Source organism: Heterodontus francisci, chromosome 24 (assembly GCF_036365525.1).
Source record: "Heterodontus francisci isolate sHetFra1 chromosome 24, sHetFra1.hap1, whole genome shotgun sequence".
NCBI classification, from domain to species: Eukaryota; Metazoa; Chordata; class Chondrichthyes; order Heterodontiformes; family Heterodontidae; genus Heterodontus; species Heterodontus francisci.
This window is the reverse complement of record NC_090394.1, coordinates 10,059,463-10,083,601: the sequence shown is the minus strand read 5'-3', so window position 1 is coordinate 10,083,601 and position 24,139 is coordinate 10,059,463. Positions and strand designations below refer to the sequence as shown.

The 24,139-nt window shown below is 46.6% G+C and overlaps 1 long non-coding RNA gene across 1 annotated transcript in view; it reads left to right on the top strand.

Annotated features, from left to right (window-relative positions):
* Positions 1 to 7,588, top strand: part of LOC137383194 (uncharacterized) — a 56,776-nt gene extending 49,188 nt beyond the window's left edge. Inside the window, exon 3 of the long non-coding RNA XR_010977345.1 lies at positions 7,355 to 7,588. This is a non-coding gene — a long non-coding RNA (uncharacterized lncRNA). The remainder of the gene's footprint in view (positions 1 to 7,354) is intronic.
* Positions 7,589 to 24,139: the final 16,551 nt, after the last annotated feature.

Sequence of the window (24,139 nt, the reverse complement as noted above, 5' to 3'; positions counted from 1 at the left end):
CCTTTTTTATTTTTATTTAGAGATACAGCACTGAAACAGGCCCTTCGGCCCACTGAGTCTGTGCCGACCAACAACCCCCCATTTATACTAACCCTACAGTAATCCCATATTTCCTATCACCTCCCTACACTAGGGGCAATTTACAACGGCCAATTTACCTATCACCTGCAAGTCTTTGGATGTGGGAGGAAACCGGAGCACCCAGCGAAAACCCATGCAGACCTATTAAAGCCACACCACTGTTAGAGTGCACGAGGGTTTATGTGGATGGGACATGGTTTTATGGGCAAGGATAGTATCAGACTGGCGGTGTTGCATGTTGGATTCCCCATGACGGCTGTTGTATCCTTATTAAATACCCACCACAATATTCAGCCCAGAAAGCTAAGATTATTGCTGTGCTCACAGCCCTTCAAACTGTTACTGATAGAATCACCATCAGCTCCTTTGGTTGTAATTCCCTCTTGGAATACCTACCTGTCTGGCAAAACCGCGGCTTCTTCTTAGCAGAAAGGAAACCCATCATGTCAAACATCCAATAATTTGTGATATTGCTGGTAAGTGTCCAGGACAAATTGATATTTGGGGCATATTAGCATCAGGAGTCAGGGAAGAGGGTGATGGTAATAACCAGGCAGAATTACTTACTAGGAAAGCTGCTCGAGAGGGGATTCCATGGGATCCTCCCAAAGCACAATTGTTGGCACCAGTACGACAGACTCCAGTTATACCTGATTTGAGAGCTCTCCATCACCTACACTGTCACCAATCGTCACCAACATTTTCATGGAAGAGTTTGAGCAAGCAGCATTTCACTCAGCCACTCTGCAACCTAAACTCTGGCTCCGATATGTTGATGACACTTTCATCATATGGGAACATGATGGGAAGAGCTTGATAGTTTTCTCCAACATCTTGCTAGAGCTCTTCGGGAGGGTTTAAACTAGTTTGGCAGGGGGATGGGAACCGGAGCCACGGATCAGTGGATGGGGTAGCTGTTGAACAGGCAGATACCGAGTGCAGAGAGTCTGTGAGGAAGGTTAGACAGTTGACAGGGCAAAGTTGCAGCCAGTATGATAGGTTGAAGTGTGTCTATTTTAATGCAAGAAGTGTCAGGAATAAGGGTGATGAACTTAGAGCATGGATCAGTACTTGGAGCAACGATGTTGTGGCCATTATGGAGATGTGGATATCACAGGGGCAGGAATGGATGTTGGATGTTCCGGGGTTTAGATGTTTCAAAAGGAATAGGGAGGGATGTAAAAGAGGTGGGGGAGTGGCATTGTTAATCAGGGATAGTATCACAGCTGCAGAAAGGGAGGTCGTCGAGGAGGGTTTGTCTACTGAGTCAGTATGGGTGGAAGTCAGAAACAGGAAAGGAGCAGTCACTTTGCTGGGAGTTTTCTATAGACCCCCCAATAGCAACAGAGACATGGAGGAACAGATTGGGAGGCAGATTTTGGAAAGGTGCAGAAGTAACAGGGTTGTTGTCATGGGTGACTTCAACTTCCCTAATATTGATTGGAACCTCCTTAGTGCAAATAGTTTGGATGGAGCAGTTTTTGTCAGGTGTGTCCAGGAAGGTTTCCTGACTCAATATGTAGATAGGCCGACTAGAGGGGAGACTATGTTGGACTTGGTGCTTGGCAACGAACCAGGCCAGGTGGCAGATCTCTCGGTGGGAGAGCATTTCGGTGATAGTGATCACAACTCCCTGACCTCTACTATAGTCATGGAGAGGGACAGGAGCAGACGGGATGGGAAAATAGTTAATTGGGGGAGGGGGAATTACAATGCTATTAGGCAGGAACTGGGGAGCATAATTTGGGAACAGATGTTCTCAGGGAAATGCACGACAGAAATGTGGAGGTTGTTTAGGGAGCACTTGCTGCGACTGCTGGATAGGTTTGTCCCGATGAGGCAGGGAAGGGATGGTAGGAACCTTGGATGACAAGAGATGTGGAACAGCTAGTCAAGAGGAAGAAGGAAGCTTACTTAAGGTTGAGGAAGCAAGGATCAGACAGGGCTCTGGAGGGTTACAAGGTAGCCAGGAAGGAACTGAAGAATGGACTTAGGAGAGCTAGAAGGAGACATGAAAAAGTCTTGGCAGGTAGGATTAAGGAAAATCCCAAGGCGTTCTACACTTATGTGAGGAACAAGAGGATGGCCAGAGTGAGGGTAGGGCCGATCAGGGATAGTGGAGGGAACTTGTGCCTGGAGTCGGAGGAGGTAGGGGAGGTCCTAAATGAATACTTTGCTTCAGTATTTACTAGTGAGAGGGACCTGGTCGTTTGTGAGGACAGCGTGGAACAGGCTGATATGCTCGAACAGGTTGAGGTTAAGAGGGAGGATGAGCTGGAAATTTTGAATGATATGAGGACAGATAAGTCCCCGGGGCCAGACGGGATATACCCAAGGATATTACGGGAAGCGAGGGAAGAGATTGCTGCGCCTTTGGCGATGATCTTTGCGTCTTCACTGTCCACTGGAGTAGTACCGGATGATTGGAGGGTGGCAAATGTTGTTCCCTTGTTCAAGAAAGGGAATAGGGATAACCCTGGGAATTATAGACCAGTCAGTCTTACGTCGGTAGTGGGCAAATTATTGGAGAGGATTCTGAGAGACAGGATTTATGATTATTTGGAAAAGCATGGTTTGATTAGAGACAGTCAGCATGGCTTTGTGAGGGGCAGGTCATGCCTCACAAGCCTTATTGAATTCTTTGAAGATGTGACAAAACACATTGATGAAGGAAGAGCAGTGAATGTGGTGTATACGGATCTTAGCAAGGCGTTTGATAAGGTTCCCCATGGTAGGCTCATTCAGAAAGTAAGGAGGCATGGGATTCAGGGAAAGTTGGCTGTCTGGATACAAAATTGGCTGGCCTATAGAAGTCAGAGGGTGGTAGTAGATAGAAAGTATTCAGCATGGAGCTCGGTGACCAGTGGTGTTCCACAGGGATCTGTTCTGGGACCTCTGCTCTTTGTGATTTTTATAAATGACTTGGATGAGGAAGTGGAAGGCTGGGTTAGCAAGTTTGCTGATGACACGAAGGTTGCTGGAGTTGTGGATAGTGTGGAAGGCTGTTGTCGGTTGCAACGGGACATTGACAGGATGCAGAGCTGGGCTGAGAAGTGGCAGATGGAGTTCAACCTGGAAAAGTGTGAAGTGATTCATTTTGGAAGGTCGAATTTGAATGCGGAATACAGGCTTAAAGACAGGATTCTTGGTAGTGTGGAGGAACAGAGGGGTCTTGGGGTCCATGTCCATAGATCGCTCAAAGTTGTCACCCAAGTTGATAGGGTTGTTAAGAAGGCGTATGGTGTGTTGGCTTTCATTAACAGGGGGATTGAATTTAAGAGCCGCGAGGTTATGCTGCAGCTCTATCAGGCCCTGGTTCGACCACACTTGGAATATTGTGCTCAGTTCTGGTCGCCTCATTATAGGAAGGATGTGGAAGCTTTAGAGAGGGTGCAGAGGGGATTTCCCAGGATGCTGCCTGGACTGGAGGGCATGTCCTACGAAGAAAGATTGAGGGAGCTAGGGCTTTTCTGATTGCAGCGAAGAAGGATGAGAGGTGACTTGATAGAGGGGTACAAGATGATGAGAGGCATAGATAGAGTGGATAGTCAGAGACTTTTTCCCAGGGTGGAAAGGGCTATCACCAGGGGGCATCATTTTAAGGTGATTGGAGGAAGGTTTCGGGGAGATGTCAGAGGTAGGTTCTTTCCACAGAGAGTGGTGGGTGCGTGGAATGCGCTGCCAGCGGTGGTAGTAGAAGCATTAGGGGCATTTAAGCGACTCTTGGATAAGTACATGGATGATAGTAGAATGAAGGGTAGATAGTTAGTTTGATCTTAGAGGAGGTTTAAGGTTCGGCACAACATCGTGGGCCGAAGGGCCTGTACTGTGCAATACTGTTCTATGTTCTATCTTAATAACCAACATCCAAATATCAATTTCAGCATGGAGATGGAACAACTTTCCATGCCATTCTTTGATGTTCTCGTCACCAAGTCTCATACCAGCAAACCCACTCATATATTGACAAATACGCCACAGAAGGAGGTCATTCGGCCATTGAGTCCATGGAGCAATCCAGTCTATCCCATTCCCCCGCTCTATCTCAAGTGCCCATCCAACTTCCTTATCAAATCATTCATTGTCTCCACTTCCACCACCTTCATATGAAGCAAGTTACATTAAAACTCACTGCATAAAAAGTTTTTCCTCACATCCCCCCACAGCTCTTGCCAAAAGCTTTGTAACTTTGTATCCCCTAGTCCTTGTACCGTCAGCTAATGGTAACATCTTTTCTTTGTCTACCTTATCTAAACCTGTCATCATCTTGTACACCTCTATTAAATCTCCTCTCAATCTCCTTTGCTCTAAAGAGAACAACTCCAGCTTTTCCAGCCTAACCTTGTAACTAAAATCCCTCATTACTGGAACCATTCTGGTAAATCTGCTTTGTACCCTCTCAAGGACCCTCGCATCCTTCCTAAAGTGTGGTGAGCGGAACTGGACACAATACTCTAGTTGGGGCCTAACCAGAGCTTTATAAAGGTTCAGCATGATTTCCCTGCTGTTCTACTCAACACCTCTATTTATGGAGCCCAAGATCCCGCATGCTTTTCTAATTACTCTCAATATGTCCTTCCACCTGCACATGAACCCCAAGTCCCTATATCCCTGTACAGTCTTTAGAATATACCATTTAGTCTATATTGCCTCTCCCTATCCATTTTCCCAAAATGCATTACCTCACATTTCTCTGTATCAAATTCTGCCTGTCACTTGTCTGCCCATCCTGCTAGCCTATCTATGCCCTGTTGCAGTTGATTAGTCTCATCCTCACTGTTTGCCACATCTCCAAGTTTGGTATCATTTTGAAATTTTACTCTGTATTCCAGTATCCAAGTCATTTATAGATATCAAAAAAGCAGCGGTCCTAGCACTGACCCTTGGGGAATACTGCTGTCTACCATCCTCCAGTCTGAAAAATGACCATTTACCACAACTTGCTGTTTTCTGTCCATAAGCCAATTTTTTTTATCCAAGCTGAAACTCCTATTCCATAAGCTTCAAATTTGTTAACCTGCCTTTTATGTGGTACTTTGTCAAATGCTTTCTTAAAATCTAAAAAGTCCACACCATTAAATTCCATTCATCAATCTCTCTGTTACTTCATCAAAAAAATCAATTAGATTAGTCAAGCACGATCTGCCTTTTACAAATCCATGCTGGCTCTCCTTAATTAACTCAAACCTCTCCAAGTGCCTGTCGTTTTTTTCCCATTATAGTTTCTAAAACCTTACCCACCACTGATGGTTAAACTGACCAGTCTGTAGTTATTAGGAATGTCCTTACACACTTTCATAAATAAAGGTGTCACATTTGCCACTCCCCAATCCTCTGGCACCTCCCCCATATCTAGGAAAGATTGGAAGATTATGGCAAACCCTTCCACTATCTCCATCCCCAATTCCTTTTGCAACCTGGGATGCAAGCTATCTGGACCAGGCAACTTATCCACTCTAAACATATCCAGTCTCGACAGTACATCCTACCTATCAATTTTCATCCCATCCATTACCTCTACCATCTCAGCTTCTACTGATATTTTGACAACATCCTCTTCCTTATTAAACACAAATACAAAGTACTCATTAAGTATTCAAGCCTTGCCTCTAAGCATATATCATCCACTTTGTTCCTAACAGGCCCCACTCCATCTTTAACTATTTGCTTCCTATTTACATGGCAATTGAAGATTTTTGGGTTCCCTTTTAATTCAACTTCATTCAGTTAGCTGATACCCCATCTAATAAATGCACTAGTTTCAACTGGTCAGTCAATTTCCAACTACACAGTGGGCTGAATTTTACCAGCCCCTCGAAGACATTGGTCGCAGAGGGGGTGGGGGGGGCCAGTAAAATTCTGTGGGGAGAGGCCCGCCTGGACCCACAACATCGAGAAGGGCCCACCACATATTACCGGCAGCAGGGGGACCGCTGTGCGGCCTCCCCGACACCTGGCGGCGAGCCTTCATCTGCATATTTAAATAAACCTAAATGATATGCAAATAGACTTACCTGCAGGTGGCGGCCGTCCCACGCCAATTTTACCGCCAACAAACGCAGCTCGCGTGCCTTCGGAACTTCGTAAGGAGTTCCGAGGTGAGAACTTGGTGGGGAGGGGGGAGGAATAACATTTTCAGGGCAGGAGAGGTGGAGGAGCGGGGAAAACATTTTTTATTGGCTGTGGGGATGGTGGGAAGGGGTTGAGGGCCAAAGGGAACAAATGTTATTATGGGGTTAGAGGGCAATTATTGTATAAATGACCCATTTGGGGGGTGGGATATGTGATTTACAGCTGACATTTTATTTTTAATTCCCGGAGATCAGGACCATTACATTTTAAAATATAACTGAAGTGCTTGAAGCCCTTTAAAAATGGTGCCTGTGCAGTGGCGCCTGATGCCGTTGCCGGGGACGCAGCGGCCACCCCCTCTATGTCACTGTGGTCGGCCGCTCCGCCCCCTCTATTTAAATCAGCCCCCGCGGGGGCTCAGTAACGGCACATCTGCGCGGGATGCACGCCGCCATCAGAGTGTGCCACCACAAACTGCGGCGCACTCGTAAAATTCAGCCCAGTATCTAATTAACACCAAACCACTTATTTACAGTTGACTGACGGTTAACTGCTAACTAACTTGCAGATTATTAAATTAAAATACTGAGCTAAATTCCAGTTTGATAAAAACACCAATAACCACTCTGAATTCCCACTCTTGCTAAATTCCCATTTAAAATTCTTCATTCTGCATTTTAGGTCACTATAATCTGCTTTGTCTGAGTTCTGTTTTATGCTCATAACTGGGTGGCGCAGTGGTTAGCACCGCAGCCTCACAGCTCCAGGAACCTGGGTTCGATTCTGGGTACTGCCTGTGCGGAGTTTGCAAGTTCTCCCTGTGACCGTGTGGGTTTTCGCTGGGTGCCAAAGACTTGCAGGTGATAGATAAATTGGCTGTTGTAAATTGCCCCTAGTGTAGGTAGGTGGTAGGGAATATGGGATTACTGTAAGGTTAGTATAAATGGGTGGTTGTTGGTTGGCATAGACTCGGTGGGCTGAAGGGCCTGTTTCAGTGCTGCATCTCTAAATAAATAAACTATGATTTTATTGAGCCTACAATAAACTGCTGCGAATTCAGCATATGATTAGATAAATTAGACAGAATGCATATTTTCAACTTTGAGATTTCCAACTCATAATGGGTTTTTCTGTCTTGGGAAGGGAAGTTTAGCAGAGTCAATTGTTTTAAAATTTCCTTACCTTTTATTTCTTTGTATAGCATCGTGTGTCACTTGTATCACAGCTACTAAGACCAGAAATGTGAGGACAGCACTTAAACCTATCATCGCAGAAAAGCGATCTGATCTTCTGGGCTGCGCTACTGTACCTAAAAAAAAAAAAATGATGTAAATTTAATTTGCTGTTTCTTTGGAATCCTTTAATGTCTTTACTGGTAATATCAAAATTCAACTGCTTTGTGCTGAAATGTACAACTGCCATTAAAGGGCCACACGACCGTACAATATATACAGTGTAAATCAGTTCATCAACTTGGAATTATCTCTCTCTCTTTCTCATATATGTAAGCAACTCTCTCATGACCTTGTTTATGGTAAATTGAAATACATGATTTTTATTACTATTGGGGACATTTACTATTTAATGTCCAGCATATTATTCTGGTAAGCCATCCTGGCCTTTATGGCATAGGGATCTAATGGTTAATAACAGACATAGCTGGATGTCACAAAATGTTGAATTGTTTGGTCAGGGTCATTGCAGGTTGGTGTGTGGCTATCATTTTCGATGAACAAGCACCAGCATTATAATATTCCTCAACTCTTCTGAGTTACAGGCTGAAATTGGCAAACTACATTCCAATCTGAAAAATTTGTTCACCAAACAATAATTTGTTGAACAACAATAAGACATTGTGGTATAAAAAAGACACAGCCCCACCTTAGCAGAAATTGTGCATAAGATGGTTTGACATCCATAACTGTACAGAACATCAGCAACACCCCAGGAAGTTTGCTATATTGCCAGAATACTAAATGTCTTTTTTTTAATTCATTCATGGGATGTGGGCGTCACTGGCTAGGCAAGCATTTATTGCCCATCCCTAATTTCCCTTGAGAAGGTGGTGGTGAGCTGCCTTCTTGAACTGCTGCAGTCCATGTGAGGTAGGTACACCCACAGTGCCGCTAGGAAGGGAGTTCCAGGATTTTGACCCAGCGACAGTGAAGGAACGGCGATATAGTTCCAAGTCAGGATGGTGTGTGGCTTGACGGGGAACTTGCAGGTGGTGGTGTTCCCATGCATTTGCTGCCCTTGTCCTTCTAGTTGGTAGAGGTCGCAGTTTGGAAGGTGCTGTCGAAGGAGCCTTGGTGAGTTATTGCAGTGCAACTTGTAGATGGTACACACGGCTGACACTGTGCGTCGGTGTTGGAGGGAGTGAATGTTTGTGGATGGTGTGCCAATCAAGTGGGCTGCTTTGTCCGGGATGGTGTCAAGCTTCTTGAGTGTTGATGGAGCTGCACCCATTCAGGCAAGTGGAGAGTATTCCATCACACTCTGACTTGTGCCTTGTAGATGGTGGACAGGCTTTAGAGAGTCGGGAGGTGAGTTACTTGCCGCAGGATTCCTAACCTCTGACCTGCTCTTGTAGCTACAGTATTTATATGGCTACTCCAGTTCAGTTTCTGGTCAATAGTAACCCCGAGGATGTTGATAGTGAGGGATATAGTGATCGTAATGCTATTGACCGTCAAGGGGGGATGGTTAGATTCTCTCTTGTTGGAGAAGGTCATTGCCTGGCACTTGTGTGGCACGAATGTTACTTGCCACTTATCAGCCCAAGTCTGGATATTGTCCAGGTCTTGCTACATTTCTATATGGACTGCTTCAGTATCTGAGGAGTCATGAATGGTGCTGAACATTGTGCAATCATCAGCGAACATCCCCACTTCTGACCTTATGATTGAAGGAGGTCATTGATGAAGCAGCTGAAGATGGTTGGCCCTAGGACACTACCCTGAGGAACTCCTGCAGTGATGTCCTGGAGCTCAGATGATTGACCTCCAACAACCACAACCATCTTCCTTTGTGCTAGGTATGACTCCAACCAGCGGAGAGTTTTCCCCCTGATTCCCATTGACTTCAGTTTTGCCAGGGCTCCATGATGCCATAGTCAGTCAAATGCTGCCTTGATGTCAAGGGCAGTCACTCTCACCACAGCTCTTGAGTTCAGCTCTTTTGCCCATGTTTGAACCAAGGCTGTAATGAGGTCAGGAGCTGAGTGGCCCTGGCAGAACCCAAACTGAGCGTCACTGAGCAGGTTATTGCTAAGCAAGTGCCGCGTGATGGCACTTCCGATGACACCTTCCATCACTTTACTGATGATTGAGAGTAGACTGATGGGGCAGTAATTGGCCGGGTTGGACTTGTCCTGCTTTTTGTGTACAGGATATGCTTGGGCAATTTTCCACATTGCCAGGTAGATGCCAGTGTTGTAGCTGTACTCGAACAGCTTGGCTAGGGGTGCGGCAAGTTCTGGAGCACAGGTCTTCAGTACTATTGCTGGAATATTGTCAGGGCCCATAGCCTTTGCAGTAGCTAGTGCCTTCCGTCACTTCTTGATATCACGGTTGAGTACAATTCTGCTGCTGCTGATGGCCCACAGCGCCTCATGGATGCCCAGTTTTGCATTGCTAGATCTGTTTGAAATCTATCCCATTCAGCACGGGGATAGTGCCACACAACACAATGGAGGGTATCCTCAATGTGAAAGCGGGACTTCGTCTCCACAAGAACTGTGCGGTGGTCACTCCTACCAATACTGTCATGGACAAATGCATCTGCAGCAGGCAGATTGGTGAGGACAAGGTCAATTATGTTTGTCCCTCTTATTGGTTCCCTCACCACCTGCCGCAGACCCAGTCTAGCAGCTATGTCCTTTAGTACTTGGCCAGCTCAGTCAGTAGTGGTGCTCCCGAGCCACTCTTGGTGATGGACATTGAAGTCCCCCACCCAGTGTACATTTTGTGCCCTTGCCACTCGTGCTTCCTCCAAGTGGTGTTCAACATGGTGGAGTACTGAATCATCAGCTGAGGGAGGGCGGTAGGTGGTAATCAGCAGGAGGTTTCCTTGCCCACGTTTGACCTGATGCCATGAGACTCAATGGGGTCCAGAGTCGATGTTGAGGATTCCCAGGACAACTCCCTCCCTACTGTATACCACTGTACCGCCACCTCTGCTGGGTCTGTCCTGCCGGTGGGACAGGACATACCCGGGGATGGTGATGGCAGTGTCTGGGACATTGTCTGTAAGGTATGATTCCATGAGTATGACTATGTCAGGCTGTTGCTTGACTAGTCTGTGGGACAGCTCTCCCAACTTTGGCACAAGCCCCCAGATGTTAGTAAAGAGGACTTTGCAGGGTCGACAGGGCTGGGCTTGCCGTTGTCATTTCTGGTGCCTATGTTGATGCCGGGTGGTCCGTCCGGTTTCATTCTGTTTTATTGACTTCATAGTGGTTAGATACAACTGAGTGGCTTGCTAGGCCATTTCAGAGGGCATTTAAGAGTCAATCACATTGCTGTGGGTCTGGAGTCACATGTAGGCCAGACCAGGTAAGGACAGGTTTGATATAGCACTTCCTGTCACATTTAATGATAGTCAAATGTATTACAACAATCTTTTTAAAAAATATGGACCATCATTTGAATTATGCAGATAAACGTCCCAACAAACAGCGCAGGAGTCTGCAACCTATGATTTCAAACTATCCCTATAAAGGTTTTCTTTTTACAAAATATGGGTTCTTGCTTGCAGCCTAAAGAGCAATTAAACTCTTAACTCCATCTTCTGCAGTTTCCTCATTAAATAAGGAAACTCATTTTAGTAAAAACTGGATCTACATGGGTGTAAAACAGGAACACCAAAGGCTACGACTGATGTCAGACTAACTGGCCTATAATTCCTCATTTTCTATATCTTTCTCTCCTTTCTTGAATAGTGGGCTTTTGTTTGCTAACTTTCAATTCATGGGGACCATTCCAGAATATTAGGGAATTCTGAAAGATCAAAATCAATACATCCACGATCTCTGTAACCACCTCTTTTAAAACCCTAGGATGTAGGTCATCAGGTCCAGGGGCTTTCAGTCCCATTAGTTTCTCCTGTACGATTTCTTTTAGTCCCTCAGTCCCACTAGACTCTTGGTTGCCCATTACTGCTGGAATTTTCTTTGTTTTCTACCATGAAGACAGATACAAAGTATTTGCTTAATGTCTCTGCCATTTCTTTATTTTCCATTATATATTTCACCTGTCTCTGCCTCAAAGGGACCCAGGTTTACTTTCTGTAATCTCCTCCTGCTGAAAATAGAGACATGTTGTCAAAGCTTTTTGTCTTGCACTCATCAGGACAATCTGAAAGAATACCAATGTAAGGGAAAACATCAAACAACATGTCCCTTCCGCTGTTCGCAATGGGCAAGGTACAAGTCGTACCCAACCAGGCCGTGCTTGCAAAACTCAAATCATAGTGTCCAACATTAGACGTGATTCCGTGATTGGACAACATTTGCTAAATAATCCTCAGTGTGCTAAGAATTACATTGACAACCAATTTAAGATTGTCAGTAGGGCTCGCAGTGTGGCACATTGCACCTACTGGAAGCTACATATATTAATACACAAGGCCCCAGATAGAACATGTACATACATTGCGCCTGTTTCAGCTGAACAAAAGAAGTGACAGCCATTTACTGGTTCATTCCTCAGGGAAATGCCTTGACCAATCAGAGTCAAGCTGCCTGGTTTAAATTTCAAGCAAAGCTCGGCAGTGAACAGTTAGTCACCGTAAACTGATGCATTCTCTAGGGCAACACCTCTACCAATCAGAGTTCACTTGCCAACCAATCAACATTCTCTTCTCATACAGTATCAGGTTGTTGTTTTCGCTTAAATTGGTATTCTTGCGGATTGTCCTGATGAGTACAAGACAATTTGAGCTTCGACAACATGTCTATTTTCAGCAATATTCTATTTTCAGCAATACTTAAGTTCTGTACTACCAAATGACTATTTGAATATCCTCTTTTTTACATATCTTTGGAATCTTTTAAGACCTGCTTTAAGTCTCTTTCTAGTTTACTCTCATATTCTCTTTTCTCTTACTTTATCAATTTCTTGGTACTCATTTATTGAATTCTAATATCCTCTCAATTCTTTGGCTGACTTCTCATTTTGGCAACATTATAAACCTCTTCCTTTGATGTAGTACTATCCTTAACTCCTCTTGTTAGCCAGAGTTGGACCACTTTTCCTTACAGGGTTTTTATTCCTTAAGGGAATGTACACTCATTGCAAATTATGAACTAATTCTTTCAGTGTCTGCCATTGCTTAACTACCGCCGTATCTTTAATGTAGTTTCCCAATCTATCTTAGCCAACTTGCTCCTCATATCTATGTAATTTGCTTTGCTCAGATTTAAGACCCTAGTTTCAGACTTAACTAAATCACTCTCAAACTCAATATAAAATTTTATCATGTTATGATCAATCTTTCCTACATATTTCTTTACTATAAGGTTGCACAATAGCCTGTAACTATTTAGTTCCTCAACATATTGATCTAAAAAAAACTATGTTATACACATTCCATGAACTTTTCCTCCACACCATTACTAAAAGCTTTACCCAGTCTATATGAAGATTAAAGTACCCCATGATTACTGTATTACTCTTATTATATGCATCTCTAATTGCCTGATTTATACTCTGCCCTCCTTTATGACTACTGTTAGGGGGCCTCTAAACAACTCCCACTGATGTTTTCTGCCCCTTACTGTTTCTTAGCTCCAACCAAACTGATTCTACTTCTTGATTTTCTGATCTAAGATCCCACGTCTCTACTGTCTCTATCCCATTCTTTATAATCAGGGCTACCCTTCCTCCTTTTCCATTTTCTCATCTCTTCCAAAAGTTATCTATCCTGGAATAATTAGTTCCCAAACTTAAGCCCTCTGCAACCACATCTCAGTAATGGCTATTAGATCAAATCTATACATTTCTATCTATGCTATTAATTCATCTAAGTTGTTCTGAATGCTTCATGCATTCAGATATAGTGTCTTTAGTTCTCACTTTTTTCTATTTTCCCTGATGTCACCTTAGTCACTGATGCCCCAATGACCTTTGTTAAGCCTCTGTCCTTTCTTGACACCCTCTGTTAATTTTACCCAAATCACTACTCTGTTCTACATCCTTGACATTTCCCTTGGTTGGCATCCTTCCATCTATGAAAGATGACAGACACACAGCAAACAATCCATTTCGGTGGGATGTCTTCTCTTGGTGCACCTTTGCTGATGGCTGTGAAGGCCAGTCCTTGAGAGGCAGGTTCTGCCACAACTGCTGCACGTGAAGCTGCCAAGTGACACTGTGAGTTGTTGTTTTTGATGTTGGCGCTGTTGCCAAGCTGCTGTAGCAACTGGTTGTCGTGGTCGTGCACACCAGTCCACAGGATGTGTCGCCATTTCCCTCTTTCGCCAACTAGGGACTTCCCAGCTGCGATAGTCGATATTTAGGGCCTTCATGTCACGCTTGCAAGCGTCCTTGAAGAGGAATTTTGGGCATCTCACTGGTCATCTGGCCCCAGCTCCCTCACCATACAGCAGATCCTTGGTTATGCAACCGTCTTCCATCCTGCGGACGTGTCCGATCTGCCTGTGTGAGCAACTAGCTCAGCATCATCAGCGTAGAGGAGTTCTCTGATCAGGACGTGATGTGTTTTTGTCTTCGCTTTCAACCTTCAGATTGTAGAGCTTGCTGTCTGACCTAGTGTGCAAGTAGACTCCTTCCACATCTGCAGGGAAGGCGAAGATTAAAAGCATGGAGGAGAAGATGCCAAACAGAGTGGGGGCTAGGGCACAACCCTGTTTCACTCCATTCTTCACTCCAAAACTGTCGGAAGTGGAGCCATCAAACTGTACAGTGCAGTGCATGTTCTCATGGAAGGAGTGGATGACATTGAGGAGCTTCGGTGGACAGACAGTTTTTCCCAAAATCTTGTAGAGCCCTGCTCTGCTGATAGTGTCGAATGCCTGAGTGAAAGTGGAGTGGTCTGAGAGCTTCAGAGGCTGGGGCGGGGTCTGGGGCAGGGGCTGAGCAGGGACGGGGATGGGGTGGGGATTGGGCGTGGTCTGGGGCAGGGGCTGGGGTGGGGGCTGAGCAGGGATGGGGCGGGGGCTGGGGTTGGGGCTGAGTGGGGATGGAGTTGGGGTGAGGGTTGGGGCGGGATCTGGGGCAGGGGCTGAGCGGGGATGGGGCAGGGGCTGGGCGGGGGCTGGGGCAGGGGCCGAGCGGGGACGGGTCTGGGGCAGGGGCTCAGCGGGGACGGGGATGGGGCAGGGGCTGGGCGGGGAATGGGGCAGGGGTTGAGCGGGGACAGGGATGGGGCAGGGGCTCAGCGGGGACAGGGATGGGGCAGGGGCTCAGCGGGGACGGGGATGGGGCAGGAGCTGGGCGGGGGCTGGGGCAGGGGCTGAGCGGGGATGGGGATGGGGATGGGGCAGGGGCCGAGCGGGGACGGGGTCTGGGGCAAGGGCTGGGGCAGGGGCCGAGCGGGGTCTGGGTCTGGGGCAGGGGCCGAGCGGGGATGGGGATGGGGCAGGGGCTGGGTGGGGTCTGAGATGGGCGGGGGAGGCTGGGGCTGGAAAGGGAACCTGGTAAGTGATTGGTTGGTGAGTATTTTGACATTTTGCTCATTTATCTTTCATAACTTAAGGTTTTATTAGTATTAGTAAAGTTTACTAGTGGTAATAAAGCTTTTTGGAAGTAGTAGGTTTTATTAATTTTAAGTTAATTGTTAATTAAGTACAAACATGTATTAATTACCACATAATAAAATGGCAGGTCAGGTGATGTGTTGCGACTGCATGCTGTGGGAACTCCTGTATACCAGTGTGAGCCAGGGCAAACATGTATGCAGTAAGTGGCTGTGGCTGCAGGAACTTTGACTCAGAGTCATTGAGCTAGAGGCTGAGCTGCAGACACAGCAGTGGGGGGAAGGTGCCTGATCACTTTGTACCAGGAGGTGGTCATACCCCTTAGCATAGGGTCTTCTGATTTGGTCCAAGGTCCGGGATAGGAGGGTGTGACTGTGAGTGAGGCAGATATGGTGGCCCCGAATATAGAAATGGAGGAGTCTCAGCCTTTAGAATTGACGAACAAGTTCAAGGTTCTTGCAACTTGTATGAATGAAAGCGGGGGCAGCAAGGTGGATGAGTGAACTGACCATAGCACCATGGTAAAGGAAGCCATTCAAGCAGTGGGAGTTAATAGGAATCAGAGTGCGGCAGGAAGGGACAAAGTGCACAAACCTAAGAGTGCACCAGCAGATAAGACTAGAGGTTACAAAAACAGTAAAAAGACAGAACAAAAGGCTCTATCTGTATGCACGTAGCATTCATAACAAAGCAGATGAATTGACAGGTCAAATAGTAATAAATACATGTGATCAGATAGCCATTACAGAGATGTGTATTTTTTTTGTATTCATTCATGGGATATTGACGTTGCTGGCCAGGCCAGCATTTATTGCCCATCCCTGATTGCCCGTGAGCTGCCTTCTTGAACCGCTGCAGTCCATGTGGGGTAGGTACACCCACAGTGCTGTTAGGAAGGGAGTTCCAGGATTTCGACCCAGTGACAGTGAAGGAACAGCGATATAGTTCCAAGTCAGGATGGTGTGAGACTTGGAAGGGAACTTGCAGGTGGTGGTGTTCCCATGTATTTGCTGCCCTTGTCCTTCTAGTTGGTAGAGGTCGCAGGTTTGGAAGGTGCTGTCTAAGAAGTCTTGGTGCGTTGCTGCAGTGCATTTTGAGGTATGCCTGGTGCTGCTCCTGGCATGCCCTCCTGCACTCTTCATTGAACCAGGGTTGGTCTCCTGGCTTGATGGTAATGGTAGGGTGGGGGATATGCCGGGCCATGAGGTTACAGATTGTGGTCGAGTACAATTCTGCTGCTGCTGATGGCCCACAGTGCCTCATGGATGCCCAGTTTTGCATTGCTAGATCCGTTCGAAATCTATCCCATTCGGCACGGTGATAGTGCCACACAACACGATGGACGGTATCCTCAATGTGAAGGTGGGACTTCGTCTCCACAAGGACTGTGCGGTGGTCACTCCTACCAATACTGTCATGGACAGATGCATCCGCGGCAGGCAGATTGGTGAGGACGAGGTCGAGTATGTTCTTCCCTCGTGTTGGTTCCCCCACCACCTGCCGCAGACCCAGTCTAGCAGCCATGTCCTTTGGGACTCGGCCAGCTCGGTCAGTAGTGGTGCTACCGAGCCACTCTTGGTGGTGAACATTGAAGTCCCCCACCCAGAGTACATTTTGTGCCCTTGCCACCCTCAGTGCTTTCTCCAAGTGGTGTTCAACATGGAGGAGTACTGAGTCATCAGCTGAGGGAGGGCAGTAGGTGGTAATCAGTCGGAGGTTACCTTGCCCATATTTGACCTGATGCCATGAGACTTCATGAAGTCTGGAGTCGATGTTGAGGACTCCCAGGGCAACTCCCTCCCTACTGTATACCACTGTGCCACCACCTCTGCTGGGTCTGTCCTGCCGGTGGGACAGGACGTACCCAGGGATGGTGATGGCAGTGTCTGGGACATTGTAAGATATGATTCCGTGAGTATGACTATGTCAGGCTGTTGCTTGACTAGTGTGTGGGACAGCTCTCCCAACTTTGGCACAAGCCCCCAGATGTTAGTAAGGAGGACTTTGCAGGGTCGACAGGACTGGGTTTGCCGTTGTCGTTTCCGGTGCCTAGGTCGATGCCGGGTGGTCCGTCCGGTTTCGTTCCTTTTTATAGACTTTGTAGCGGTTAGGTACAACTGAGTGGCTTGCTAGGCCATTTCAGAGGGCATTTAAGAGTTAACCACATTGCCGTGGGTCTGGAGTCACATGTAGGCCAGACCAGGTAAGGACAGCAGATTTCCTTCCCTAAAGGACATTAGTGAACCAGATGGGTTTTTACAACAATCGACAATGGTTTCATGGCCATCATTGGACTAGTTTTTAATTCCAGATTTTTATTAAGTTCAAATTCCACCTTCTGCTGTGGTGGGATTCGAACCCATGTCCCCAGAGGAATACCCTGTGTCTCTGGGTTTCTAGTCCAGTGATAATACCACTACGCCACCGTCTACCCAAAAGAAGCAATGGAATCATGAAGAAAAACTTTTTCACACAGCAAGCGGTGAGGATATGGAATGCACTACTTAAGAGCGTGGTGGAGGCAGGATCAATCGAGGCATTCACGAAGGAATTGGACAGTTATCTGAAAAGGAAGAAGGTGCAGGGCTATGGGGAGAAGGCGGGGGAATGGCATTCAGTAATTTGCTCATTCGGAGAGCTGGTGCAGATACAGTGTGCCAAGTGGCCTCCTTCTGTGCTGTAGCCATTCTGTGATTCTGTGATGCTACCAGAACTGCTGAGTATTTCCAGCACTTCCTGTTTTTACAGATTTCTAGCATCTGCAGTACTTTACTTTTGTTTTGCTGCAGAGAGTTGAAAGTATGACTCAAAGAGTGGTGTGATAGACCAGGGTTTCAATTCATGGGGTACTGGCACCTTCTTTTGGGCCTCCTTATCTCGAGAGACAATGGATACGCGCCTGGAGGTGGTCAGTGGTTTGTGAAGCAGCGCCTGGAGTGGCTATAAAGGCCAATTCTGGAGTGACAGGCTCTTCCACAGGTGCTGCAGAGAAATTTGTTTGTTGGGGCTGTTGCACAGTTGGCTCTCCCCTTGCGCCTCTGTCTTTTTTCCTGCCAACTACTAAGTCTCTTCGACTCGCCACAATTTAGCCCTGTCTTTATGGCTGCCCGCCAGCTCTGGCGAATGCTGGCAACTGACTCCCACGACTTGTGATCAATGTCACACGATTTCATGTCGCGTTTGCAGACGTCTTTATAACGGAGACATGGACGGCCGGTGGGTCTGATACCAGTGGCGAGCTCGCTGTACAATGTGTCTTTGGGGATCCTGCCATCTTCCATGCGGCTCACATGGCCAAGCCATCTCAAGCGCCGCTGACTCAGTAGTGTGTATAAGCTGGGGGTGTTGGCCGCTTCAAGGACTTCTGTGTTGGAGATATAGTCCTGCCACCTGATGCCAAGTATTCTCTGAAGGCAGCGAAGATGGAATGAATTGAGACGTCGCTCTTGGCTGGCATACGTTGTCCAGGCCTCGCTGCCGTAGAGCAAGGTACTGAGGACACAGGCCTGATACACTCGGACTTTTGTGTTCCGTGTCAGTGCGCCATTTTCCCACACTCTCTTGGCCAGTCTGGACATAGCAGTGGAAGCCTTACCCATGCGCTTGTTGATTTCTGCATCTAGAGACAGGTTACTGGTGATAGTTGAGCCTAGGTAGGTGAACTCTTGAACCACTTCCAGAGCGTGGTCGCCAATATTGATGGATGGAGCATTTCTGACATCCTGCCCCATGATGTTCGTTTTCTTGAGGCTGATGGTTAGGCCAAATTCATTGCAGGCAGCCGCAAACCTGTCGATGAGACTCTGCAGGCATTCTTCAGTGTGAGATGTTAAAGCAGCATCGTCAGCAAAGAGGAGTTCTCTGATGAGGACTTTCCGTACTTTGGACTTCGCTCTTAGACGGGCAAGGTTGAACAACCTGCCCCCTGATCTTGTGTGGAGGAAAATTCCTTCTTCAGAGGATTTGAACGCATGTGAAAGCAGCAGGGAGAAGAAAATCCCAAAAAGTGTGGGTGCGAGAACACAGCCCTGTTTCACACCACTCAGGATAGGAAAGGGCTCTGATGAGGAGCCACCATGTTGAATTGTGCCTTTCATATTGTCATGGAATGAGGTGATGATACTTAGTAGCTTTGGTGGACATCCGATCTTTTCTAGTAGTCTGAAGAGACCACGTCTGCTGACGAGGTCAAAGGCTTTGGTGAGATCAATGAAAGCAATGTAGAGGGGCATCTGTTGTTCACGGCATTTCTCCTGTATCTGACGAAGGGAGAACAGCATGTCAATAGTCGATCTCTCTGCACGAAAGCCACACTGTGCCTCAGGGTAGACGCGCTCGGCCAGCTTCTGGAGCCTGTTCAGAGCGACTCGAGCAAAGACTTTCCCCACTATGCTGAGCAGGGAGATTCCACGGTAGTTGTTGCAGTCACCGCGGTCACCTTTGTTTTTATAGAGGGTGATGATGTTGGCATCGCGCATGTCCTGGGGTACTGCTCCCTCGTCCCAGCACAGGCATAGCAGTTCATGTAGTGCTGAGAGTATAGCAGGCTTGGCACTCTTGATTATTTCAGGGGTAATGCTGTCCTTCCCAGGGGCTTTTCCGCTGGCTAGGGAATCAATGGCATCACTGAGTTCCGATTTGGTTGGCTGTATGTCCAGCTCATCCATGACTGGTAGAGGCTGGGCTGCATTGAGGGCAGTCTCAGTGACAGCATTCTCCCTGGAGTACAGTTCTAGGTAGTGCTCAACCCAGCGGTCCATCTGTTTGCGTTGGTCAGTGATTATGTCCCCCGATTTAGATTTGAGGGGGGTGATCTTCTTGATGGTTGGCCCAAGAGCTCTCTTCATGCCATCATACATTGCACCAGTACTGGGGAAAGAGGGAACTGTTCCATTAGCTGGGACCAGTGTCCTGGTGAATTGAATATCTAGGGTTGGAGGTCAGGCTTTTAAACTCATAAGTAGCGAGGAGGGTTCAAGTGAGCAGAAAGTTAGAAATCTAAAGAGGAAAGTCAATGTCACAGAGCAGTGTTGCGATTTAGGTTAAGCTTTGCAGAGAGTGACAGGAAGGGATAGAGAGTTTAACAGTAATAGTGCATCAGTGAATATGGTCAAATCAGGAAAAAGGCACAATACGTTCATAATAGCAAGATAAACAAATTAATGGCACAAATAGAGATAAATGGGTTTGATCTCATAGCCATTACAGAGACATGGGGCTAATTTTTACAGACCCCCCGCCACCAACGTTGGGGATCGTGGCGGTAGGGGCCGTAAAATGCTCCGGTAGAGGCCCGCCATGGACCTCGATGCCAGGAAGGCTGGCCCCATATTACACCATATTGCTGGTGGCAGTGAGGCCTTGTGGTGGCCCCCCCCCCATTGTCGCTTGGCAACGGGAGCCCAATTTACAATGTAAATAATTTACATATGAATGAATGACCGTTGTGCTCCTGTCATCCATCCCAAGTGATATTGGTGCCTTCGCCGGCACTCTCGTAACTTCGGATCCCCGTCTGGGGAACCGAGGCGGAAGGCTAGTGGGGAGGGGGGAGCAGGTGAGTTTTTCAGTGCGGCAGGGGGTGGGGGGGTGTTGTGGCATCAGAGTGATTGGTGGAGGGGATGGTGGGAAGGGGTAAAGTTTAAAGTTTATGAACTTAGGTGGGTGAAGGTCAGGTGGGCAGGGGAAGTGTTTAGGGGGTGGGGAGAGGTCAAGCAATTAATTTTATGGTTTTTGGGGACCTGGGAGAGGGAAATTTAAATAGATCTAAATTTTTTATTGCATTTACCTTGAAAAATGTAAATGGAATGGAAGCTCTTTAAACATGGCGCCAGTGCCTGCTGACGACATTGTTGGGGATGGACAGTCCTCCCACTCCACTCATCGGGGTGGGCGGTTCACCCCGACCATTTAAATGAGCCGCTGCGCTGAATATCGCGGTGGCTCCATGACGTGCGGTTCACACGGGTATACCACCGTTGCTTATGTCCACCGCAATGTAAAATCACCCATGGTTACATGGTGGCCAAAGTTGGGAACTAAATATTCCAGGGTGCTTGATATTTCAAAAAGACAGACAAGATGGTAAAGTAGGTGTGTGGCAAGGATGGGGGGGGGTGGGCGTGGTGTTAACCCTAATAGTAAAGGATCATATAAGGCCAGTAGTGAGGAAGCATCATGGTGTGGAAGATCAGGAAGTATGAGTGCAGAGAAAGGTCAGAAACTGTTCCCATTGGTAGAAAGATCCAGAAATAGTAGACACTGATCTTAGGTGATTGGCAAAAGAAGCAAGAGCAACGTGAGGAAAATCTTTTTTCTGCAGCGAGTGGTTTGGATCTGGCATGCACTGTCTTAGAGTGCGGTGGAGGCAGATTCACTCGAAGCTTTCAAAAGAGAATTGGATAATTATCTGAAGAGAAAAAGTTTGCAGGGCGATGGGGAAAAGGTGGGGCAGTGGGACTAGGTGAGTTGCTCTTGCATATGATTCTATAATTCTAAGACACTCAGGACAAGAAACAAAATATACCAGGTTACATGGTCTGCAGGAAAGGTGGTCACACTGCAAGTAAAGACTGCTCAGGCAGAAAGGGAATGGGTGATCGCCATGCAGCGTAGAAGAACTAGGCAGGTAGTGAAGGAGTCCCCTGGGTCCATCTCCCTCTCTAACAGATTTTCCGCTTTGGATACTGTTGGGAGAGATAGCTTCTCAGGGGAAAGCAGCAAGAACCAAGTCTGTGGCACCCACAGGTGGCTCAGCTGCACAGGAGGGCAGGAAAAAGAGTGGAAGAGCTATCGTGATAGGGTATTCTATCGTAAGGGGTACAGATAAGCGTTTCTGTGGCCGCAAACGTGACTCCAGGATGGTATGTTGCCTCCCTGGTGCTAGTGGTCAAGGATATCACGGAGCGGCTGCAGGACATTCTGAAGGGGGAGGATGAACAGTCAGAGGTTAGATTACACATTCGTACCAACGACATAGGTAGAAAGAGGGATGAGATTCTGCAACAAGAATTTAGGGAGCTAGGTAGCAGGATCTCAAAGGTCAAACATAGAAGCATAGAAAATAGGAGCAGGAGTAGGCCATTTGGCCCTTCGAGCCTGCTCTGCCATTCATTATGATCATCCAACTCAGTAACCTGTTCCCGCTTTCGCCCCATACCCTTTGATCCCTTTTACCCCAACAGTGATAACTAACTCCTTCTTGAAAACATACAATGTTTTGGTCTCAACTGCTTTCTGTGGTACCGAATTCCACAGGCTCACCACTCTCTGGGTAAAGAAATTTCTCCTCAACTCAGTCCTGAAAGGTTTACCCTGTATCCTTAGACTATGACCCCTGGTTCTGGGCTCCCCCACTATTGGAAACATCCTTCCTGCACCTACCCTGTCAAATCCTGTTAAAATTTTAAGGTTTCAATGAGAACCCTCTCACTCTTATTAACTCCAGCGAATATAATCTCTAACTGACTCAATCTCTCCTCATATGTCAGTCCCGCCATCCCAGAAATCAGTCTGGTAAATCTGCACTCCCTCTATAGCAAGAACATCCTTCCTCAGATAAGGAGACCAAAACTGCACACAATATTCCAGGTGTGGCCTTACCAAGGCCCTGTATAATTGCAGAAAGACATCCCTGCTCCTGTACTCGAATCCTCTTGCTATGAAGGCCAACATACCATTTGCCTTTCTTACCGCCTGTTGGACTTGCATGATTACCTTCAGCGACTGGTGTACGAGAACACCCAGGTCTCGTTTGCATATTCCCCTCTCTCAGTTTATAGCCATTCAGATAATAATCTGTCTTCCTGTTTTTGCTACCAAAGTGGATAACCTCACATTTATCCACATTACACTGCATCTGCCATGCATTTGCCCACACTCAACTTGTCCAAATTACCCTGAAGCCTCTCCCATCCTCCTCACAACTTACCCTCCCACCCAGTTTTGTGTCATCTGCAAATCTGGAGATATTACATTTAGCTCCCTCATCTAAATCATTAATATATATTGTGAATAGCTGGGGTCCTAGCACTGATCCCTACGGTACCCCACTAGTCACCGCCTGCCATTCGGAAAAAGACCCATTTATTCCTACTCTTTGTTTCCTGTCTGCCAACCAATTTCCTATCCATCGCAATAAACTACCCCCAATCCCATGTGCTTTAAATTTACACGCTAATCTCTTATGTGGGACTTTGTCGAAAGCCTTCTGAAAGTCCAAATAAACCACATCCATTGGCTCCCCCTCATCAATTCTACTAGTTACATGCTCAAAGAATTCTAGTAGATTTGTCATGCATGATTTCCCTTTTGTAAATCCATGCTGACTCTGTCTGATTCTACCACTGTTCTCCAAGTGCTCTGCTATAAAATCTTTGATAATGGACTCTAGACTTTTCCCCGCTACTAACGTCAGGTTGACTGGTCTATAATTCCCTGCTTTCTCTCTACCTCCCTTTTTAAATAGTAGGGTTACATTAGCTACCCTCCAATCTGTAGGAACTGTTCCAGAATCTATAGAATCTTGGAAGATAACCACCAATGCATCCACTATTTCTGGGGCCACTTCCTTAAGTACTCGGGGATGTAGATTATCAGGCCCTGGGGATTTATCGGCCTTCAATCCCTAACAATTTCCCCAACACCATTTCTCTACTAATACTGTATTAGTGTAATATCTCCAGATTTCCTTCAGTTCCTCCCTCTCAAAAAACTCTGTGTACCCCAACATTTCTGCTCTGATATTTGTGTCCTCCTTTGTGAAGACAGAACCAAAGTATGCATTTAGTTGGCTAGTCATTTCTTTGTTCCCCATAATAAATTCCCCTGTTTCTGACTGTAAGGGACCTACATTTGTCTTCACCAATCTTTTTCTCTTCACATACCTATAGAAATTTTTACAGTCAGTTTTTATGTTCCCTGCGAGCTTACTCTCATACTCTATTTTCCCCATCTTAATCAATCCCTTGGTCCTCCCTTGCTGAATTCTAAGCTGCTCCCAATCCTTAGGTCTGTTGTTTTTTCTGGCGAATTTGTATGCCTCTTCCTTGGATCTAATGCTATCTCTAATTTCCCTTGTTAGCCATGGTTTAGCTACCTTTCCCATTTTACTTTTGTACCAGACAGGAATAAACAATTGTTGTTCATCCATGCGCTCTTTGAATGTTTGCCATTGCCTATCCACCATCATCCCTTGAAGTATTCTATCATATTATGGTTGCTCGTCCCCAAGGGGTCTCGCACTAGATTGTCAATTATTCCTCTCTCATT